Here is a 19307-nt window from a genome sequence, read left to right as displayed (position 1 = left end):
GGTACAAAAAACCTGCCTAGAAATGTAATGGCAGCTTTATTCATAATTGGCAAAACATTGAAGCCCTCAAGCTGTACTAAAATAGGTGAAAGAATAACCAGCTGTGATGCAACCATAAAATGCAGCATTATTCAGCTAGAGAAAGAAGTGAGTTACCAATCCAAAGAAATGGATTACCAATCCATGCAACAAAATGGATGAACCTTGAGTGCAAATGGCTAAGTGAAAGAAGCCAGTCTGAAAAGGCTACATATTGCATGATCCATTTTGGGATAATTTTTGTATGAGGTGTGAGGTATGAGTCTAGGTTCATTTTATTTTTGTATCTGGGTGTCCAGTTGTTCCAGAACCATTTATTGGATAGATTATTCTCTTTCCACTGAATTACCTTTGTGCCTTTGCCAAACATCAGTTGACCATATTTGTGTGTCTGTGTGTATGTGTGGAGGGGGGGCGGTTCTGAGCTCTGTATCCTGTTTCATTGATCTAAGAGCCCATTATTTTGCCAAAATGACCGCATTTTGTTTAGTATTGCTTTTACTACATCTTGGTATCAGGTAGCATAGTCCACTTACTTTGTGCTACTATAGTTACCTTGCCTTTCATCTAAACTTTAGAATCATTTTAGCAATATCTACAAAAGTATGCTAGGATTTTAATTACTAATGAACTGAATTTACAGATCAAGTTGTGAAGAAATGACATCTTAAAAATAGTGGGTCTTCCAAACAAGGCATCTGGAATATCTCTCCATTTATTTAGATATTTTTAGTTCATTCATCATTGTTTATGACTATTCCGCTCTTCTTTTTTTTTTTTTTTTTTGGTGATATTGTAAATGGATATTTTTTTGAAATTTCAAATTCCAATTGTTCATTGCTAGTATATATAGGAAAGCAATTGACTTTTTTAACCTGACCTTACTATGCCCCTTGACTATTTCCAGGAATTTGGGGTAGATTCTTTGGAATTTTATATAAAAAGTAACCATGTCATCTGAGAGTAAAGACCATTTTATTTCTACCTTTTAAATTGATAGAATTTTAATTCTTTTCCTTGTCCACTGTACTACCTAGTAATTTCAATATGATATTTAATAGGTGTGGTAAGAGGAAAGTTTTGCCCTGTTCCTGATCTTAAGGAGAAAGGATTCATTTTCTCCCTATTAAATATAATGGCAGCTGTAGACATTTTGTATATATTCTTTATAAGGGTGAGAAATTTTCCTTCTATTCTTAGTTTCATTGAGAGTGTTGAACATGAATAGGTGTTCAATATTCTTGAATACTTTTTCTGCAATATTGACATGATTGCATGCTATTTCTTATTCTATCTTTCAATATGATTAATTTCATTTAGTAATTTACCAACGTTGAACTACCCTTGCATTCCTGGAGTGAACCACACTTGGTTGATGTATTATCTATTTATATATATTGTTGAATTTTATTTGCTATATTTTGGCAAGGACTTTTACATCTATGTTCATGAGAGATAATGGTCTGTGGTTGTCTTTTTTTTTTGTAATGATATTATGGTTTTGGTATTATTGTGACTCTGGCTTTATTAAAGCGGTTGGCAAATGTTCCCTCTGCTTCTATTTTCTGGAAGAAATTGTGGGAATTGGTTTTATTTCTTCCTTAATGTTTGGTATGATATGCCAGTGACACCATCGTCATATGATGTTTTCTTTCTTTTGGGGTGAAAGGTTTTAAACTACTAATTCATTTATTTTCAATGTTTTTAGTGGTATTCATATTACCTATTTCTCCATAAATGAGTTTTGGTCATTTGTGTCTTTCAAGATTTGGTTCATTTAATTTAAATTATCAAGCTTATGACATGATTATATCCTTTCAATGTCCATTGAAAGTTACCTCTTTCATTCTTCACATTAGTAATTTGTGCTTCTCAAAATATGATTTATACACATGATGGAATATTATTCAGCCATAAGAAAGAATGAAGTTCTGGTACATGCTGCTACATATATGAATCTTCAATACTATGAGGTGAAATAAGTAAGGCATATAAGGACATATAATGTACAATATCATTTATATGAAATATTAAATATTTTAAAAAATAGCAAATTGATAGAGACAGAATGTAGAGTAAAGGTTAATGGAAGATGGAGGAAAGGGAAAGGGGCAGGTTTTGTGTGGTGGGTATTGAGTGTTTGTAAATAAAAATTAATTAAAAAGTCACTATAAATTAGTTTTCATTAAAAATGTAATTTAGAAATCAATTAATGGCTTCATGTTATATTTATTTTTAAGCACAATAATGTCATTTTTAAGCACAATTGTGTCATTCTTATTGGATTATAAACTTCTTCAGAAACATCTATAATTGTACCCATCAAAAGAAACTTCATCCAAATTAGGATGACATTGAACAATTTTTTGTTAGCAACCTCAATGGTGAAATTTACTTGCATAACTGGCTGAAATGGTAACCATGCAATATTTTTTTTTATTCTATTCATTATGTATTTCAATTTTGGGCTCATATATGAAAACTTCAAAGAATGGATTCCCCAAAAGTAATAATGGTCCAACCAGAAAAGCTAAAAAAATAAAAAATAAAATAAAGTGATGATTAATAATGGGACTACATTATATGCCACTGTCATGATTGTACAGTACTTCCATAACAAATTACCACACGCTTAGCACCTTAAAAGAACACAAACTTATTACTTCATAGTTCTGTAGTTCAGAATTCTAGAAGTTCCAGGTTTCACAAGGCCCAGATCAAGTTGCCAGCTAGCTGGGTTCTTACCAAGAGGCTCTGACATGAATCTACTGCCAGGCTTGATCAGGCTGCTGACAGAATTCAGTTCATTGCAGCAGTAAGACTGAGGCCCCCTTTCCTGGTCTGTCAGCTGGGAGCTGCCTTTCGCTCCTCTGGGCCTCTCCCGAATCCTGGCACATGGGCTGCCACTTCTCCAAGTCAGCCATGGCATGTGAGACCCTTACCCCTGGAATCTCTCTGGGACTGCCCCTTCTGCTGACTCTTTTGCCTACAATCAGAGCATGTTATGAGCTTTTAAAGGTTCATGTGATTAGAGTGTGCCCACCTGCATAATCCAAAATAATCTCACAATTTCAAGCTTCTTGATATTTATTATACTAGCAAAGTCTTTTTTGTCTTATAGTATAAAATATTTCCAGGTTTTAGGGATGAGGGCATGGATATCTTTGGGGGAGAAGGAGTCCTAATCTTGTCTTTAAAGCATATTTAATGGTATTAGAAATTTCTACAATATAATTTCATCAAAAAAAGAATGTCAGAACAATGGAAACCACATAGTCCATATTTGAAACTTTTTATTTTGAAAATTTCAAACTTTCAGGAAAGTTGCATAAATAATACAGAGAACTCCAGTATACCTACTATCCAGGTAGAAAGACTTACCAACTTTTAACGTTTTGCAACACTTGTTATATCATTCCAATCATCTATCTATCTAATCATTTGTCTAATCTATATATTTTCTAAACATCAAGGAGTAGGTATCTTACATCAAACTCCTTTTCCACTTAAGATTTCCATGTATGTTTCCTAAGAACAAGGCTATTCATTTAAGTAACCACATAAACCCAACGACAGCTCTAACAAAATAATAAAATTTTTAAAACGTTGTGTTTGAAAAAAATACAATATGGCTTCCCATATAAAATGGGATTTTCTAGTAAGAGAATCCAATGAGTCTCACACTATGGACACATCTCAGTTTATTATGAATTAGCTATAAAAATGCCCTGCGACATGGAAGGGGATCATCCATACTTTATTGACAGATCAATCACAGAAAATAACTGAAGATTCACAGAAGCTTTTCTGCTAGATAAAATCATATTTGAGTTCCCTTCTAGTCTTTCCCTCTCTAACCATAGCATAAAAGCCTAACGTTTTTTTCTTTCTGTAAGTACATTGATTTTACATGGGTGCATGTAAAGCATTCTGAGGGACGTAGCAAATCAAAATCTTTCTGTTGTTTTGAGTTCCCATCTAAAATTCTGAGGCTCTTAGACCACTAGATCTCCTGAATCTTACACCACTAGATCTCCTGAAGCAACATCACGGTCCTTCTTCTTTGATGAGGGATAAATCAAACAAAGAAATCCATGGTTATTTATTTGCCCTTAATGGTGAATAACTCTATAAGTTGGGAAAGAAGCAAGAGTCCTTCAGCAATAAGGCTGAATTAGCTGTGCTTCTCATGTGTTCCCAATGTCAAAGCATTTCAAAAGAACTTCTACTATCATATTTTTCTGAGCACAGTAAATCATCGCAGGATAATTGAGCTCAGTTCCAAGCCCTGTCCATGCCTTCATATTTTATTAAATCAGCAATGCTGCTTTAAGTGGGGAACACTGACTTACGACATTACAAACGGTTATTACTGTCATTGCTCCACTTTTCTGAATTTCACCAAGAAGGCAGTCACTCCCCTTTGATCTGAACAGTGTTCTTCTTCATAGAAAGGAAAAGTTAGCATTCCTGCAAGCCTGTAATTGGAGAAGAGGTTTTCCAGATGTTGAGTACTTTAAGATATGATAGATGAGTCACATGTCACTGAGACTCAAAAATATCAGGATAAAGGAACAGGGAATGCAATGGCTCCCCATCCTTCTTTATGAAATCTGGCCCACAAGAATTGTGGTGCTATAACTGTTACTTTATACGTTTGGTTTTGCTGATTCAATTTTCAAGAGAGGCATGTACTGCATAGAAATTACTCTCTCATTAAAATGTATTACCACGAATTGAAGATGGTTTCTCAGTCACATGCCACAGACTGGAGGCCTGAGTCCCAGCTGCCTGTGAATGGGGGGTAAGGGCATCTATAGCAGCAGGTTGCCGGTGCATACCTGGCTTTGAAATTCAGAGAGCCAAGGCAAAACTGGCAATGATGTGTATGAATACAGAAGAGGCAATACAAAGACAGAGTTCAAGGTAGAAGAGTGAATCTGCTGGCACAAACATCAGATTTTGGTTTTACGGTGGTGATTTTGGTGTTGTGGAAGGCAAACCCATAGACGTTCCTTCCAAAGAGACTCTGACCTAACTGAATTATGTTCATTAATACAGCAGGGTGATGATTCCTTATTACTTTGCCTAACCTTTTAGGTCAGGCCCTGCCAGCTTTACTATGTGATATTTCTTTATAGTTTGCATGTTATGCCATTCCCTGCCCAAATTTGTGTCTTTTACTATTGTTTTGGAATCCAGATATGGTCCAGTCCTGATTTCAGGTTTGTTTTGCCAGAGTAGGATTTAAACATCCTCCCCACATGGCCTTTGGCATCTCTTTGTGAATGCTGGTTTATGTTTGGCCTTGCTGACATACTGAAGACCACATCTAGGATGAAAAGAAAAACTGTGGCAAAATGTGGCCAACATTGAAGGCCTAATTTTCTAACTTCTCTGCTTCATGTTATCAGTGTCGCTGGTTGAAACTTGATTGCTCTAAAACAAGTATTATTAAGAGGAATATTTATATCATCTGTTTTATATGGACTGATGGTTCTCAGACTTTACTGTATATAAGAAGTACCTGAAAAAATTATTTTAAAAATAGCTTCCAGGGTGGTCTGATGGTGGCTCAGTTGCAGAATTCTTGCCTGCCATGCTTGAGATGCAGGTTTGATTCCCGGTGCCTGCCCATGCCAAAAAAAAAAAAGAAGAAAGAAAGAAAGAAAATATATATATATATAATATATATTATTATATATAATATATATATTATATATATATAAATTATATATAATATATATAATTTGTATATATATAATTTCCGGGACCTGGGCCCTAGATATTCTGATTTGGTAGTTCTGGGATGGACCCACAAAGCTGTACTTTAAGAAAGAGTCCACATATCGAGGAATACTGTTGTAAAGAGAACAAGAGGAATAAAAGCAATCTGTGCTCTGGTCCTCGATAATCTTGGGAGAAAACAAGAATGCTCTCTGAAATGTAAAATATGAAACCAGCATCTAATGGACCAGGGCATTGAGAACCAAAAGCCTCAATCAATCTTCCTTCTGTTCTCCAATGTTTCATGTGCCTCCTCTTCAGGGAGAGAACAGGCTAACCAGAGCACAGCTTGTGCTTGGTCCCCTTGAAAGTTGTGTGCCTAATTGACATTCATGGTAGAAGCGAGGCTGACCCGGAGAGATAGATCTGTGAGAGGGGGCTGTCAGCTGCCAGCGGACATCTGAATTACTACAATCGGGTCATTTTCCTTTCCCCCACCCTTCTCTCTTCTTTTTTTCCTAAGTGCATGTGTTTTTTTGTTTTTGTTTTTTCTCTATATGAGTTTTGGGACAGACGCCATGCATATCTCCTCCATCCTTGTGTCCTCAAAGCCTAGCAGAGCGTTCAATAAACAAGCGTGGAATAAACGATTGAATGAAGGAATGAAAACAGAGGGAAGACACATGCTGAGAGAGGAGTAGAGGCAGGGAGAAAGTGAGGGAATGCTAATGCTTCGGAAAAAATGACCTCATTCTTAGTTCTCCACTCTACCCCGATTTACCCCAAACTAGATGCTGTATTTTATTACTCTTCTATTCTTTCAGTCACAAAAACAACCTCCCACAACAATTAGCAGAAGTTGAACATTTCGTTTATACCATGAAGACACCCTTTTACATGTTTGTATTTTTTATTTTCTAAATCTCTTTTATTTTTTCTTTAGAAACTCACTGAATGGGTATTAAAGAGCTAGGAAAAGAATTGCTTTTTGAAGTGTAATATATGTTCTGTTTGAAAGAACTGCTTCTGGTGTCTAAGAATAATTAACAATACACTTTAATTTATGAGTGTCTATGCTCAAAGATCCTTTATCAGAGGGAAGGACGGAGAGAGAAAGAAAGACTGGGAGGCTAATGGAAACTTCCATGTCCTTGTACTGAGCTCCTGTGTAACATGCAGGAGTGGCATTGAAGAGGACAGAGGAAACACTTCTGAGCTCTGTTTTACATATGTGCGTTATAAATTGGTAACCTCCCTATTTTAGGTCTTAGAAAACCCTCTCTCCCCTCCAGTGGGTATGACTTAAGAATAACAATGTGACATGAACGTTGAGATGAGAGGATAAGTGAATAAAGAGAAAGGATGGTGGTGAATAATTACAAGGAGGGGGAATGGGGAGGAGGAGAAAGAAACTGACTCATGGGGGTGCAAAATGTATTCACGATTTCTTTGTCTTATCCATGCACTGTACCTCTCAACCAGGAAAGCAGATGTCTTGACGCTAAAAGGAAGTAAAGGTGGCAATTAATACTGACAAGAAAAATAATAAAAATAAAAAAGAAGAATAGATTAGAAAAAGAAAGGCCGCCTCCTCCTCCATCTATCTACAGCCATCCTGACAGTCTGTTCCCCATTTATAAACCTAAGAAAGGCCCGAGGAGTCCATCTTAAGGCCTGGGCAGTGCTTTTGTTTGTTTGTTTGTTTAATCATCCAAGAAATGGGTCTAGTTCTTTTTCAAAGCTACCTCACCTGCCCATCCTCCACACCTCACTCACTGTCTGCACCAAGATTTTCTGTGAACTACCATGTCCTGCTGCAGCAGTTCCATTAGGCCATTTCTGCACCACAGGCTGACTCCAGCCTCATGTCTGTGGCACTCTGTCCTCTGCCAACTGTCTCAATTAAGCCTCTGACTGTTTGTGGAACATGCTGTGTTATGTGAACCGAGATTAACCCCCACTAGCTACTATCTCTACTTGTTGGGGATAGATCGTGAACCCCACTAGCTACTATCTCTACTTGTTGGGGATAGATTGTGAAACCCACCAAAGTCTTGTTCAAGTCCTAATTCATATCCCTGAGGGTGTGTGCCCTTTTATAAATAAGACCTTTGAATGTGTCATTTGTTAAGGTATGACCAAACTGAATGAAGGTGTGCCTTCGTTCAGTGTGGCTGAAGTGCTTATAAGCAAAAGAAATTGGACAGGAAAGTAGAAACCAGAAGTCATAAGAAGCCAGAGTATGAAGCAGATCCCCATGTGATGGAGACAGATATGCAAACCAAGAAACCCCAAGGATTACAGCAAGCCTGCACCAGAAACTCATAGACTCTGGGAGAAAAACATGACTTGTGGAGGCCTTGATTTTAGACTTCTATCACCAGAAGCCATGAGACAACAAGTTCCTGTTGTTAAAGCCAACCCTTGTGGTGTATCTGTCATAGCAGTCCTGGAAAACCAAGATACCTCTCCTCCTTAAGTTCTGAGTGCTGCCAGGGAAAATGCAAAACTCAAAAGATCTGGACCTGAAAAACATTTTCTTTACTAACTTCAAGTAAGACTTATTCCAAGTTGCCTCCAAAGGTTCTTCAAGCAAATCTCAAACTCCCAGTCCTACTCATGTCTTTATCCTTGAGAGATGGCAGTCTGATCTTCTACTCATGTGAGAGACTCAAGACTATACCACAAACATTCAAGTAGTACCCTAACATCCTCTCTGCCAAGATTTACATCCTTTGTTTCTGACACAGAGAATGAAATGTTCCGTCCTTTATGTATTCAATCCTTAATTTACTTGCTCCACTCCATTCCTGCCTAACCCACCATCCTCTCCAGCATGACAGCTCTTGCCTTCTTCATTCATTCACTCCCTCCTATAGGCTCTTGACCATAAACCTCTGGTGAATATTAATTTACTCCTTCCTCTCAAGGCTAGACCTCTGATGGTCAAAATTGCCTCTTCTCTTGCTTCATCATTAACTTGAAGCAGTCTGTCTCCTGCCCTCACTAGGGTATTGATGCCACCAATGAATCTGGCCCCACACCTCTAATAAGAGGCAATAGCTAGAGTCAATAATAGCAGTTCCTTGATATATGTCCTCAGTTACTTCTCTTCATTTTGACATGGTAAAAATCCTAACCATCTTTTAAAACCAGGTTCAAAATTTCATTTCCCAATTTCCACTTTCATAAAGATATTTCCAGTCTCTGCTTCCTATAGCTCCTCAGCACTCTGTGCCTCAGTGCTTTGCATGCCTTTCTCCCTCATGGGACTTGAAACACTGGCAAGGTGGGGACTTCATCACAGCTCAGGGCACTCTCATTTCCACAGTATAGATTTTCAATAAATATTTAAGACAAAATTGTGTTCAACATTTCTTTCTTGAACTTTCCTCCGTTGGCTATTCTGGTTGCTTTCTCTTTCTAATAGATACTTCTCTGCACCCACACTAACTCCTTTTCTCCCTCTTCTCAATGTGGAAATCCAAACAGTCAATACCAATCCTCTTGTTCTTCTTAATATTCTCTTTCACATTATCGTATCCACTTATTATTTCTTCCTGGATCTCTCTCACTGTCATCTCAAACGCAACAGGTCTATAACTAAAGTTGACACCCCTACTCACTAGGTAAATTCATGCCAATACACATCTCTTTTTCAAGTTCCCTGTATATCATTATATCCACTATTTTCTTGTTACTCATATTTAAAACATTGCAATTTATCTTTAACTAAATTTCTTCCCTAAACATATCTCTGTCCCACTAGTCAGTTGCAAATTAGGAACTGTTATCCTTTCTCTCAAATGCTGTGAATCTGATTCTTCCTCTTCATTAACTCTCTCAACACCTGGTCCAGGCCCTCTGCCTCCCATGGTTAGGTGATAACAACATGTCTCCCAATCTATACTCCCCTTTTCCCATCCAACTTCTCATTTTAGTAATTATCCTTAATCATGACTTACTGTAAGTTCTACCACAGATATGATACAGTTAGTATTTCCCTGTGTCCAATTATGTCAAATCTAAAACCCTCTGCTAGATTAAGGGCAGATTCGAAATTTAAGCAAATAATTTTATATTCATTGCTGCACAATTTTTAACTACTTCCAAAATGCTATCCTCTCCTAGTCAACCTTGGGCCCCCTGAATAGCGTACATGTAAATCACGTCCTTATATTAAAGTTTTTGTAGTCACAAAGCCTTAGATTCAAATCCTGACTTCTCCCCGTATTAGCTTTTACCTTGGATAAGTTATTAAACTCTTTAAACTTCAAATTGTTTAATTGCAAAATAAAGGTAATAAAATCTACCGTATAGTCAGAACACATCTAAATGGCGAACTCTTTATATTCGTTCTCGGATACTACAACATCTAGCACAAAACTGAGCACAGCAAAGGAGCTCAATAAATATCTGCTGAGTAGTTAATAGTGCATAGCTCACCTATGAGAAATGACCTTGACAATAAGGCAAAATAGGATTAAATAATGGAAGAAGAGAAATAGAGCTGAAAGATTGAAGCAGCTCCTTATGGAGATTAAAAAAAAGAGAATTAAAAGTAAAAGGCTTTCTAGAAATCCTGTTGTGAAGGCCTTAAAGTAACAAAGGCATTCATTAAAGTAACAGAAGATGAGTCAAAAGTTTCCAGTGTTCTATGATAAATTCAGAGGTAAGTTAGGGAAGGCCGTGCTGCCATCTATTATCTATCTTTCAGTTTTATTCTTCTTGCCCCTTAATGGGAAGTCAGACCATTTTCTTTTTCTTTTTAGTTCCAAATGAGGCAAGAACACTGCTGTGACAAAAGAGAGTCCTACCCCTCAGCTTTTTGTTTCCCAGAGTTTTTAAACCTATAATTCCATCCTTGATCACTGCATTATTATCTTCATTATATTAGATCATCATATTATCCTCATTTCATAAAAAAGGAAACTGAGGTTCAGGAACATTAACTCACCTTCTTAAGAAACCCTCTTAAGATATTAATGTGATTAAATCCCTGTCTCTACAAAAGGCCAAGTGTAACAATCTCTTATATCTGGTTGGTATGAGAAAGATTTATAATCCAAAGTTGCTATGAAAGAAAGCATGTAGATTTGACAGTACCAGATATTATCCATTTTTGTTCCCTAGAAACATAAAGTTCTTTCTTCTGATTTGTTTGAAATGGATAAAGACAGGCCCATCCTTTGTGGTGATGTCTACCATACTCCTTTTCTTTTCTTTTTTTTTTTTATGTAAATTAAACAATTAGCTATGCTGCCCCAATTATGATGAACTGGGGACTCTTGAATGAGGTCCTTTAGGAAGAGAAGCTGACTTGATACGAGAAAGACCCTGTCCAGGGCCTAAACCTTCAGATTTGATCTTAAAGGGATTGACCAGCTGCCCAGTGCCCAAGATTCTAAATGGTCTGGAGTTGGCAATGCATTAAATGTGGTCGATATGATGTCATGACAGTTAGTTAGGAATATGCTGGTGGGGGTAATATTTAGCATCGAATGTGTACAATACATAAGTCTGAGCACCAGGAGTATCACTTTAAAGCAGAAACACAGGGAAGAAAAGATACAGTCCAGATCCTAGAGAAATGGAGCTGGAAAGAATTAAGGAGATTACCAGAGTCCCAGGAAAGCAAGCTGATGCTCAGAAAGTTTTAATAAAAGAAAGGAATTAGGATGTTAATTAAGAAATCAAGGAATCTTAACAATAATAACAATTAGTGAAGACTATGTTCCAGGCGCTATTTTAGGCATTTTACATTTTACATATATAAAATATAAATGAATATTTTCCTCCAGTCATCCTCTAAAAGCAGTATTATAATCCTCATCTATGAGAGGTAAAAGGGTGAAATTTTAAGACCCAGAGGTGCCTGTTTCTCCAAGAGTATCAACCAATTCCATCCTATAGCGTTGACTCTCCTTTTCAACATGAAAAAGTTAGAATGAGCTTAACCCAAATTTTAAAAAATTAATAAATTTAATTAGTAAAGATTGGGCGTAGGCTCAAGGGAGGAGTTATAACAGAGAAGGCAGGATTTTAAAATGAGCATGACTGCTGAATCATTATATTGATATTTGTTTTAGTCTCCAGTGTCTTGGAGCAGCTAGCATGACAAACCTGAAATTGTGGAACTGTACCCCATACCAAACATTGAAATCAGTTCTATAACTACTTGTGAAAATGTACTTTGAAATTTATTGCTTTTCTGTTTACATGTTATATTCCACATTAAAAAAGAAGTGTCTGGTATACACTAAACATTTAGTGAATGTTAATTCCCAGTTGCTATAAATAACTGAATAAATATTAATAATAAAAGAATCAGAGACACAAAGACTTTATGTAATTTACTCAAAGTCACACAACTCATGCTGAGAAGGTCAGGGACTCGCCTAGCAGTCATCTCACAACCCTTACCTATCCCCTCCTTTTCCCCTTTTGCTTAATTGGGTACAGATGTTTCAGCATGTTTCCATTCCACAACCCTGGGGAACAGCGACATGGAAACCAGAACAAGCAGCCCCAGAAGCTCGCCACAGTGGGAACTCTGCACCAAGTTTGCTTGATCTATGCTTTTTGCAGGGTAGTAGGGCTCCCTCCCCCTGGGTTATGTAAATACTCACCCCTTGCAAAGTGGGACTTGCAGAGCCAACATCCACTGTTCTTGACTGAAGCAGTTGATCTCCCTGGGGGACTGGGTATGACTGGACCTCTTCTCCTGATCTTTTGGATCCTTTGTGACATGCAAGTAACAAAGCTGTCATTTGTTGAGAATCACTGTTGTGTCTGAGCCTGTTTTCCCACAATCATACAGCAGCTCACTTCACAATTAAGAATTGGTAGAGTCAAACCAATCACAAGTAAAGAAATTGAATTAGTCATTCAAAAGCTTCCTAAAAAGAAAAGTCCAGGACCAGACGGCTTCACATGTGAATTCTATCAAACATTCCAGAAAGAATTAGTACCAACTCTCCTCAAACTCTTCAAAAAAATCGAAGTGGAGGGAAAACTACCTAATTCATTCTATGAAGCCAACATCACCCTCATACCAAAACCAGGCAAAGATATTACAAAAAAAGAAAACTACAGACCAATCTCTCTAATGAATATAGATGCAAAAATCCTCAAAAAAATTCTAGCAAATCATATCCAACAACACATTAAAAGAATTATACATCATGACCAAGTAGGATTCATCCCAGGTATGCAAGGATGGTTCAACATAAGAAAATCAATTAATGTAATACACCATATCAACAAATCAAAGCAGAAAAATCACATGATCATCTCAATTGATGCAGAGAAGGCATTTGACAAGATTCAACATCCTTTCCTGTTGAAAACACTTCAAAAGATAGGAATACAAGGGAACTTCCTTAAAATGATAGAGGGAATATATGAAAAACCCACAGCTAATATCATCCTCAATGGGGAAAAATTGAAAACTTTCCCCCTAAGATCAGAAACAAGACGAGGATGTCCACTACCACCACTATTATTCAACATTGTGTTGGAGGTTCTAGCCAGAGCAATTAGACAAGAAAAAGAAATACAAGACATCAAAATTGGAAAGGAAGAAGTAAAACTATCACTGTTTGCAGACGATATGATACTATACATCGAAAACCCGGAAACATCCACAACAAAGCTACTAGAGCTAATAAATGAGTACAGCAAAGTAGCAGGTTACAAGATCAACATTCAAAAATCTGTAGCATTTCTATACACTAGTAATGAACAAGCTGAGGGGGAAATCAAGAAACGAATCTCATTTACAATTACAACTAAAAGAATAAAATACCTAGGAATAAATTTAACTAAAGAGACAAAAAACCTATATAAAGAAAACTACAAAAAACTGCTAAAAGAAATCACAGAAGACCTAAACAGATGGAAGGGCATACCGTGTTCATGGATTGGAAGACTAAATATAGTTAAGATGTCAATCCTACCTAAATTGATTTACAGATTCAATGCAATACCAATCAAAATCCCAACAACTTATTTTTCAGAAATAAATAGAAAAACCAATAAGCAAATTTATCTGGAAGGGCAGGGTGCCCCGAATTGCTAAAAACATCTTGAGGAAAAAAAACGAAGCTGGAGGTCTTGCGCTGCCTGACTTTAAGGCATATTATGAAGCCACAGTGGTCAAAACAGCATGGTATTGGCATAAAGATAGATATATCGACCAATGGAATCGAATAGAGTGCTCAGATATAGACCCTCTCATCTATGGACATTTGATCTTTGATAAGGCAGTCAAGCCAACTCACCTGGGACAGAGCAGTCTCTTCAATAAATGGTGCCTAGAGAACTGGATATCCATATGCAAAAGAATGAAAGAAGACCCATATCTCACACCCTATACAAAAGTTAACTCAAAATGGATCAAAGATCTAAACGTTAGATCTAAGACCATAAAACAGTTAGAGGAAAATGTTGGGAGATATCTTATGAATCTTACAACTGGAGGCGGTTTTATGGACCTTACACCTAAAGCAAGAGCACTGAAGAAGGAAATAAATAAATAGGAGCTCCTCAAAATTAAACACTTTTGTGCATCAAAGAACTTCATCAAGAAAGTAGAAAGACAGCCTACACAATGGAGACAATATTTGGAAATGACATATCAGATAAAGGTCTAGTATCCAGAATTTATAAAGAGATTGTTCAACTCAACAACAACAAAAAGACAGCCCACCCAATTACAAAATGGGAAAAAGACTTGAACAGACACCTCTCAGAAGAGGAAATACAAATGGCCAAAAGGCACATGAAGAGATGCTCAATGTCCCTGGCCATTAGAGAAATGCAAATCAAAACCACAATGAGACATCATCTCACACCCACCAGAATGGCCATTATCAACAAAACAGAAAATGACAAGTGCTGGAGAGGATGCGGTGAAAGAGGCACACTTATCCACTGTTGGTGGGAATGTCAAATGGTGCAACCACTGTGGAAGGCAGTTTGGCGGTTCCTCAAAAAGCTGAATATAGAATTGCCATACAACCCAGTAATACCACTGCTGGGTATCTACTCAAAGGACTTAAGGGCAAAGACACAAATGGACATTTGCACACCAATGTTTATTGCAGCGTTATTTACAATTGCAAAGAGATGGAAACAGCCAAAATGTCCATCAACAGATGAGTGGCTAAACAAACTGTGGTATATACATACGATGGAATATTATGCAGCTTTAAGACAGGATAAACTTATGAAGCATGTAATAACATGGATGGACCTAGAGAACATTATGCTGAGTGAGTCTAGCCAAAAACTAAAGGACAAATACTGTATGGTCCCACTGATGTGAACCGACATTCGAGAATAAACTTGGAATATGTCATTGGTAACAGAGTCTAGCAGGAGTTAGAAACAGGGTAAGATAATGGGTAATTGGAGCTGAAGGGATACAGACTGTACAACAGGACTAGATACAAAAACTCAAAAATGGACAGCACAATAATACCTAATTGTAAAGTAATCATGTTAAAACACGGAATGAAGCTGCATCTGAGCTATAGGTGTTTTTTTTTTTTTTTTTTTACTATTATTATTACTTTTATTTTTTTCTCTATATTAACATTCTATATCTTTTTATGTTGTGTTGCTAGTTCTTCTAAACCGATGCAAATGTACTAAGAAACGATGATCATGCATCTATGTAATGACGTTAAGAAATAGGGCGGGCCGCGGTGGCTCAGCGGGCAAAGTGCTTGCCTGCTATGCCGGAGGACCTCGGTTCGATTCCCGGCCCCAGCCCATGTAACAAAAAACGGAAAAACAAAATACAATAAAACAAGAAAATGTTTAAAGATGTTTCCCTTTCTTCCTTCCTTCCTTCCTTCTATCTGTCTTTCCTTTAAAAAAAAAAAAAAAAAAAAGAATTACTGATTGCATATGTAGAATGGTATGATTTCTAAATATTGGGTTAATTTCTTCTTTTCCGTTAATTAATAAAAAAAAAAAAAGAATTGGGAGAGTTATTGCTTCTCGGCCTTTTGGCTAAGATCAAGTGTAGTATCTGTTCTTATCAGTTTAATATCTGATATGTCCTCTATCCAAGGACAATATATTAAATAGAATTTTGGAATTCAGAGATGGAATAGGAGCTTGCTCCATCCACTCCACGTCTCGACCTGGTATTGTGGTACTTCCAGGAACGATGCACCCCCCTTGGGGGAACAATAAATGTATAAAAAGTTAAAAAAAAAAAAAAATTGGTAGAGTTAAGATGTGGACCTAGTTCTGTCTGATTCCAAACTCCTGAACCCTTAAACAATGGGCTATTGAGCAGAAGCCCAGACATACCCATGGGGAACACACTGTGCCAGAGTTGGGGTGGGGTTGGAGAAAACAGGTAGCCATGGGTGTAAAAGACCCATCCCAGGCACACAGCCAATGGGGTTAAAGCATTAAGACATCAGAATCCAACCATGTTTCTAGAAGGTGTGTCTAATGTTAGTAAGGTTTGATCAGGATAGGCTCTGGGTCTGAGCATGACTGATCAGCTGGACAAATAGGACAGTATTTGTAGCGGTGGACTGGTAAGGACAGATAAGGAAATCAAATGAGAGTAAAATGAAATTAGAAGAAGACTTAAAATAGACAAGAACCACCAAAACTGCCTGATGGATGTAAAGGGGAAAAAGAAGCTCACCTTAGAGATAGTGGTGGGTGGGGAAGTTTAGAAAAGGCTGTGTTATAATATTATGTATTAAAAAGCAGACTCTTTACATGTACAATCAGTAATTCTTAATAACATCACATAGTTGCATATTCATCATTTCTTAGTACATTTGCATCAATTTAGAAAAAGAAATAAAAAGACAACAGAATAAGAATTAAAACATTAATAGAAAAAAAAAAAAAAGCAGACTCTTTAGTGCAGACATATAAACGATTTTCAGATCCAGATGCAAAAGTTCCAGGATCTGTTATAACCTTGTCTATTGTCCAGTCTTCACTCTTACATTGACTGGTAGGCACAGAAATGGCCACTGTCAGTCTTCCCACTAACCCCTAACTAGTTAATATTTTATGACCTTTTATAACCAAAGTTTTGCATCCAATTTTGTGAATGTTGTAGCGCCACCTCTACTTATAGGTAGGGGACTTGAGTGCAGCATTGGGATACGTCTTCCAGAGCTTTGTCCTTTAGTAATTGTGAGAGAGTTAAGGGGTTAAATAGAAGGAGGTAGATCGACCATTTTGTTTTGAAATACACCAGAAATATGAGCGGGTATATATAAGATAGTGCATTCAATAAGGCATTTATAAAATCCTAACCAATGTTTAAAATACCCTAAAATGCAAAAGTATGGCTCTTCCTATTTTACCCACTCATTCTATGTAGTAGTAGACAAAAAGTCAGTAATGTGTTAAGGACAACAGATTCAAGCAAATCTGTGATTGTTCAGATATATATTGTTTGTTATTTTGTTTGTTTGTTTTTTCCCTGTGCAAGTGATCCTGGCTCAAATTCTTTTGAGATAAAAGCTTTAAAAAGTGGCAATAATATTTAAAAAAAAAAATCAAGCCTCACACTTTCCATTGCCTCCCAGGGAATTTAAGAGAACATGAATAATTTAAATCAATATTAAAAATTTGCAAAACTGTATTCTTATTTCTAATTAGATAAAAGTTGAATTGTTTCAGACAAAGAGTTTTTCTTCTTTTTACAAAAATTCTTGACATGCTACCATTATATCAGGTGAGCGTTGTAGGAAGTAATGATATTTAAAATTAAGGACACTTTTCCATTTCACTGATGTCAATTTTAGCATTTCACAATGGGTCTTTCTGGCATTCTAATTATTGTTCTAATTCTATTAACACTTTTTTATAGGATTATATTGGCTCTTCTTCTAATGATCACTAAAACTTTCATTTGCAGTTGTATCACTTCATTAATCTTGATTACTTATAATTAATCAAAAAGGCTTATCCTCACATTTAGGTCTCAGAAATGTTTGTTTATATGTATCTTATGAATAGATCAATAAATCTATGTTGGCAGTTTTTAGAAAATCTGGAAACTGTATAGGCTTCCTCAACTAAGAGTATAGTTTAGTGATTAAAATCTTAGACTCTGGGGTCACGCTGTGCGGACTCAAAGCAATTTTTTCCCCTTTGTAGCTAAATCATGCGAGACAGATTATTTACCCAATGTGTACCTTTTAAAATTTTAATCTATAAAGCTGGGCTCATATTAATAATATCTACAGGTACCTAAGGTAATTATAAGATACCTATAGGGTACTTATAAGGATATAATAAAATGACATGTGTAAAAGAGTTAAAACAAGGCCTGGTATGTGAAACATTTTCAATAAGGTTAGATTTTATATTATTTGTAAAACAGAAACAGTAAAAATTGTGGCTTACATTGTCTTTGGAATTAGACAAGCTAGAATTTTAAATCTTGTTCTTCTTTCTACTGACTGCTTGGTATTAGACAATTATTTAATGATTTTGACTTCACTTTCCTTAGGTAGGTAGATGTAGATGATAGATGTAGAAGGTGGAATAAGTATGGATGTATGAGATATTAGCACAATCTCTCAAGTTTGTTGGGAGGATTAAACCAAAAACTGTGTTTCATTAAGTTAGCGATTGTTAAAAATTGGTTGCATTTTATTTAAATGGAAATGTATCTCTCTTTTTTTGGCATAGGCAGGCTGTGGAAATTGAATCCGAGTCTCCAGCATGGCAGGCGAGAATTCTGCCACTGAGCCACCATTGTACTGCTGGGAAATCTATCTGTTTTTAACTTACATACATTTAAAATTATTGGAAACACTGTCTTGAAATCATTTATAAAGTTGGGCTTAGATATTTTTCTTATAATATAGATAGGTGTATAGAAGGTCTATAATATGACTTTTATGCATTCATTTGTTTATAAATTTAAAAAATATTTGAATGACTAATATACACCAGACACTATGCTATAAGAACTGGAGACAAAAGGCATACATCCTGCCTTCCAGAGCTCTAGGGTAGTAAGGGAGGCAAATAAATAATAGGCAATGGTGAAACCGTCCATGTCCTGTGACAGAGGCATTTATAGAGGAAAATGGAAGAGCTGAGGAGAAAGATGTGCATGTGGAACCTAAACCAATCTTTAAAAGAGAAGTAGGTACTAGCTAGACAACAAATAGAGGATGTGCACTCCAGTCAGAATAGCTTATAGAAAAGGACCTAGGAATTATTTTGTCAGGCCTGTGGTATAAAGTGTAAGAGAAGATGTTCACTTGAAGAGGCAGCTCTAGATTGTTAGGAAGCATGCAGGTCATGCTAAGGAAATCAGAAGCCTGTGAAAAAGTTCACTCAAGGGACTTACATGGATTGATTTGAGTTCAAGAAAGATTGCTCTCATAGGAAGTGGGAAGTGGGCCCAGGGGAAGAAAAGATGGAGACAGAAAATCTGGTTAGGAGGCTGTTGTTGACATCCAGGTGTCAAAAGACTGAACCTGAATTAAGTATGTTTACTTATATTTATAATTATGCTGTAACTTTATAAA

General features: G+C 36.5%; 1 non-coding gene across 1 annotated transcript; it reads left to right on the top strand.

The window, feature by feature from the left end:
• The first annotated feature begins 15766 nt into the window (after positions 1-15766).
• LOC143649011 (U2 spliceosomal RNA) lies at positions 15767-15957 on the top strand. Its single transcript, XR_013158893.1, has one exon. It is a non-coding gene; the product is annotated as a U2 spliceosomal RNA (small nuclear RNA).
• The last annotated feature ends 3350 nt before the right edge of the window (positions 15958-19307 follow it).

The sequence above is a fragment of the Tamandua tetradactyla genome, chromosome 10 (genome assembly GCF_023851605.1).
Source record: "Tamandua tetradactyla isolate mTamTet1 chromosome 10, mTamTet1.pri, whole genome shotgun sequence".
Taxonomy (NCBI): Eukaryota; Metazoa; Chordata; class Mammalia; order Pilosa; family Myrmecophagidae; genus Tamandua; species Tamandua tetradactyla.
Note: the sequence above shows the minus strand (reverse complement) of the source record. Positions and strands in the feature narration are given on the sequence as shown.